Source organism: Hibiscus syriacus, unplaced genomic scaffold, assembly GCF_006381635.1.
Source record: "Hibiscus syriacus cultivar Baekdansim isolate YM2019G1 unplaced genomic scaffold, ASM638163v2 tig00110777_pilon, whole genome shotgun sequence".
Classification (NCBI taxonomy): domain Eukaryota; kingdom Viridiplantae; phylum Streptophyta; class Magnoliopsida; order Malvales; family Malvaceae; genus Hibiscus; species Hibiscus syriacus.
This window is the reverse complement of record NW_024062858.1, coordinates 1,276,848-1,282,847: the sequence shown is the minus strand read 5'-3', so window position 1 is coordinate 1,282,847 and position 6,000 is coordinate 1,276,848.

The window sequence follows — 6,000 nt, the reverse complement described above, 5'->3', positions numbered from 1 at the left end:
TTCAAGTTAGGGGTTAAGGAAATGAATAATGGTTTAAGGTTAGGAGTTAGAGAAGATGAACAGTTTGAGTTTTGGTGTTTGATCGAAAAACCAAGTTGGTTTTAAGTTTTGGGTGTTTGTAAGGATTTGGGGAAGAACACGGATGAACAATAGATGAATTTGTGGGTGTTTGATCGAAAAAACAGAAATGGATTGTGTTCAGTGTTTTTAAGATCAAATGAGGGTTTTGGGAAGAACTGGGATGAACAAATGAAGAACACAGATGAACACCGATGAAAATTTGGGTGTTTGATCGAAAAAACATGAAATGGTTTGTGTTTAGGTGTTTTTGAAGATCAAATGAGGGTTTTGGGGAAGAACTGGGATGAACAAATGAAGAACACGGATGAATATTTGGGTGTTTGATCGAAAAAACACGAAAATGTTTTGGTTTTGGTATTTTTGAAGATCAAATGAGGGTTTGGGGAAGAACTTGGATGAATAAATGAAAAACATGGTTTATTTTCTAGAGAGAAGACGTAGGATTTTGAGAGAATCGGAGAGATAGAGAGAGAGAGCAAAATAACGAAATGAAAAAATAGAGGAAAATGCTGAAAATGGAAAAAATGCCTTTTATACGGGTTCGTTTGGGTTTCGGGTTTGGGTATGACATGCGTGTTTTTTAACTTTGTGTGGCATTGTAGTGTGGTCTCCTAGTTTTAAATTTGTTCAATTTAGTCCAAATTTAATGATGCAATATACTAATTTAAGCTTCATATTTCAACTTTTTCAATTTAGTCCAAATTTATATTATAGTTTATTAATTTAAGCTTCATATTTAAAATTTGTTCCATTTTAACCTTATATATTTTCCTATTCTTTCAATTAATATATATGTTTATATTAATAAATTAATATATAGGTTATAATATACTAATGAACTTTTCAATATATAGTTTATATATGCTATATAATTTATATATACTAATGAACTATAATATATAGTTTGTATATACCATATACTATATAGGTTATATATATTAATGATCTATATAATATATAGTTTGTATATACCATATATTATATAGGTTATATATACTAATGAACTATATAATATAATTTATATACTAATGAAAATATATAATGTATAGTTTATATATACCATATAGTTTATATATATTATGTAGTTTATATATGCTAATAAACTATATAATGTATAGTTTTATATATAACATATAGTTTATATATACTAATGAACTACATAATATATAGTTTATATATATTATATAGTTTATATATACTATAGTATAAATTATTTTATATAGTATATAAATATCAACTATAGTATATAGTTTATATGATTTTTATATATAGTTCATATGTAAATTATACTATATAGTATACATAATTTATATATATATAATATATAATATATAAATATAGTATGTAGTATAAATAAATATAAACTATAGTTTATATATATAGTATATATTATATAAATAGTTTATATAGTTCACTAATAAACTATATATATAGGTCATATGTAAACTATATAGTTTATATATATAGTTCATATGTAAACTATAGTTCATATATAAATATCAACTATAGTATATATATTGTTTATATGTAAACTATATAGTTTATATAAATAGTATAAAATATAGTATATAAATATAAACTATAGTATGTAGTATATAAATATAAACTATAATTTATATATTATATATAGTATATACTATATAAATAGTTTATACAATTCACTAATAAACTATATATATAGGTCATATGTAAACTATATAGTTTACATAATTTATATATATAGTTTATATAGTTTATACATATAGTTCATATGTAAACTATATAGTATATATAGTTTACATATAGAATAAGTTAGTTTATATTGTTTATATATAGTTTAAATACTACTATCTATAAACTATATAATTTATATATAATTCAATAAATTAACCTTAAATCATAAACTCTAAACCTTAAACTATATATACTATATATAAACTATGTAGTTTCTATATAGTTCAATAGTTCATATATAAATTATATAGTATTTTAGTTTATACATAGTATATATAGTTTATACATAATATATATATATAAACTATATAGTTTATATATATAATACATATACTTTATATATAGAGAAAATCGCCTCAGTGACCAAAAAAAAGTTATAATATACGATTTTAACCAACTTTTTTTGGATTTGCCAAAATGACCAACAAAATCGCAACGCGAAATAAAAATCGCAACGCGATCCCCAGAATCGCAAATCAGTTTCCAAAATCGCAACGCGATTCTTGAAAATCGCAATGCGATAGTACAAATTCGCATTGCGATTTTCCAAAATCGCAACGCGAATATTAAAATCGCAACGCGAACACATAAATCGCAACGCGTATCCGTAAATTGCAACGTGTATCCGTAAATCGCAACGCGTATGGGTAAATCGCAATGCGTATCCGTATATCGCAACGATAATCCGTAAATCGCAACGAGAATCTGTAAATCGCAACGATAATCCGTAAATCGCAACGAGAATCTGTAAATCGCAACGATAATCCGTAAATCGCAACGAGAATCTGTAAATCACAACACTGAAATTTTGGGTATATAACACTGAAATCATAAACTAAATCCCTAAATCGCAACTCATTCCATCTCCATCTATCACTCTCTCCGGCGACATCCGTTCCTATATCCAACGACATCCTTCCCAATCGGCAAAGGTTTAGTTCGCAGCTCGTCTGTTTAGTAAATAATTACAACCATGAAATCATCTAATGTTGATCATGTTTGGATAGATTTGTGTTTTGGAGGTCATGGGATAATGTTCATGGTTTTTACAATATATGCCTTTACCCATGAATCTTCAACTAAAATTGTCTTTACAAAAAGTTAACTTATGAAACTCTAATGCTACGTGTTTCAAATAAATTGAATTTAGAGCCCTAAGTGGATTTAGGCTATCTTATCAGAGAAATGGTAAAGTTTATTTGTTAACCGACAATGAAGATGTTGAACGATTCATTGCTTACATTAGTGTTTCACAAGATGATGTTACATTATGTTGTTGAACCTAGAAGTAGTATTGTTGGGTCAGTAGCGGGTAGTAATCAACTAAGTTTTTTCTCAAAACCCACAACCTTTCTCTAATCCAAATCCCAATCAACTTTCAGCACCAAATTCCGGTTTTCGTATTGACCAGTTAGACGATGATGAGCCAACAGAAAAATTGTGAGTACTAGTCAGTATTCGAAATTTGGTCTTGGTCAATATCCGGACTTTGATATGGGTCAATACACGGATTTTGATGATGTTTCAGAAGAAGAAACAGACCATGCGTGTAATGATATTGATATTGGTCAATACCCGAATTTGATGATGAAACAGCCGTTGCCGAAGAATGTATTGTTGATGATAATGAGGAGGAAGTTACTACTGTGAATGAACATGTTGAACATCCATTCTGTAATTCATATAATCCTGAAGAAGAAAAAGAAGAAGAAAAGTCCCCGAAGAAAAAAATGCCACGGGCGATAACTGGAATATGCTAGAATTACTTCAGATACCGGAAGAAGAGTTGATAAAGAAAGCAGTTGATTGTTACACAAAAGTTATTCGTATCAAGAAGATGATTGTTTTGATACAAAGGAAGACTTGAAGATAGCTTTATATACGAAATGTGTGGAAGATGGCTATCAACTAAAAGTTAACAAATCAAGCAAAGATCGTTTCGAAACAAGGTGTATGATTGACAAAAACTGTACGTGCGTATGATTGCAAGAGAATAAAAGATTGCAAAATGTTTCAAGTTAGGACTTTTTATTGATAAACATACATGTTCAAGAACCCAAGTTTTTCCTCACCATAGACAGGCAAACAAAAAGGTGTTGGGTGGTTTTCTGGCTGAGTTAATGTTTTTGAATGGCAGGGTATATCGGGGACATGAAATGACTGACATGAAGCTCGGTTCAAGATTAGTATATCATATTCTCAAGCTTGGAGAGCCAAATGTATGCCTTGGAATTGTTGAGGGGGTCGCCAGAAGCATCGTTTGCCCAACTGCGGCTTATTGTCACAATTTAAAGCTGAAAAATCCTGGTCGGTAACTCATATCAAAACAGATATAGATGGACGCTTTGAGTTGCTGTTTATCGCCATTGGTGCTACGGTTAGTAAATCAATATAATTTTGTTGACTCATTTTTGTTAGTTACATGCATTCACATTTAAATGATTATATTTCTTGTGTATATTATTTTGTAGATTCGTTCGTTATTACTTGCATGCGCCAACTATTATAGTTGACGGAGCACTTTGAAAGGTCGAACCTTGAGTAAACTTATTAGCAGTAGCCATGGATGCTAACAATGGGATATTGCCATAGCTTACGGGTTGGCAAATCTGAAACCTCTGATTCATGGACATGGTTTATGGGGCATCTTAGGGATTGCATAGGTCCTATTAGCAATCTGACAATCATATCCGATAGGGCAAACTCATTGACAACACTGTTAGAAGGTGTTTCCCAGATGCTTTTCATGGACTTTGTGGTGTTCATTTGTATAGAAATCTAAATCAAGGTCTGCTGGTATAAAAAGCACAAATGGACATACTGGAAGGCTGTAAAAGCTTATCGGGAAGTGGATTTCAATAAGCATATAAATTGTTTAAGACGTGTTTGCCTCAGTGTGCTCAACACTAGAAGATGTCGGGTTTGAAAGATGGTCAAGAGTACATCAACTTGGAGCAAGATATGGTTTCATGACGTCTAATAGTGCAGAATCAATCAACGCTCTAAGTCGTCATTCCCGGAAATTACCCATTACTATGTTAATGGAGTTTTTTCGAGCCTCTATTCAACAGTGGTACTACAAGAAAAGAAACCATGCAGGTATTATTTCTTGAATTCGTAACTTATCATATTTATATTTACTAAGTATGTTTATTTAAATTTACAGGAACATTGGAACATCGTGTTACACCATGGACTGAAAAAAAGATAACGAAACGTGTTTGAAGTCAACGTCATGGAGAGTTGAACCATGTTCAAACACTTTGTTTCAGTACTGAATAATAACTTAAATGGGCTAGTCGATCTAAATGCAAAGACGTGTAGTTGTATGAAATGGCAAACATCTGGTTATCCGTGTGGCCATGTTATAAAATTGCTCTTCATTTAAACCAAGATGATTCAAGCGCATACGCTATGGATTGCTACACTACAGAAGTTTACGACAGACTTATGCCGAGATTGTCTACCCTATCCACATCCTTCTGAGTGGACATACCAGATGACTACAAACAGTTTTGCCACCAGCCATGGACAGAAGGCTACCTGGCCGACCAAAAAGTCACGATCGTATACCGTCTAAGGTGAAGAGAAGAAGAGATCGACATGTAGTCGGTGCAAGGAAAGTGGTCATACAAGGTTGACATGTGGATCACCAGTGCCATCAAAATATCTTTTCCTCTACCAAAATGGATCCTCATCAAAATCCAAAGCTCATGGTGTCAAGCAAAAGGCAATCATCTTTAAAATCCCAATCACAATTGGCTTCACCTTTGGGACTGTTAACTTAGGTGATTTTTAAATGCAAAACGTTGTATTATGTGGATTTATGTGAACTTTTAACATTTTCAGTTGAATTAATGACTCAGGCCAACCATTTGACTTAACCAACTCTTGTTATTCAGTTGTTATCACTATTAGGCATGCATTTGACTATCGCAACACGGAAATTACAATCGCAACGAGAGAATCGCAATGCGAAATGAAAATCCCAACATGAAAATCGCAATGCGGAAATGAAAATCGCAACGAGAGAATCGCAATGCGAAATGAAAATCGCAATGCGAAATGAAATCGCAACGAGAGAATCGCAATGCGAAATGAAAATCGCAATGCGAAATGAAAATCGCAACGAGAGAATCGCAATGCGAAATGAAAATCGCAATGCGAAATGAAAATCGCAACGAGAGAATCGCAATGCGAAATTAT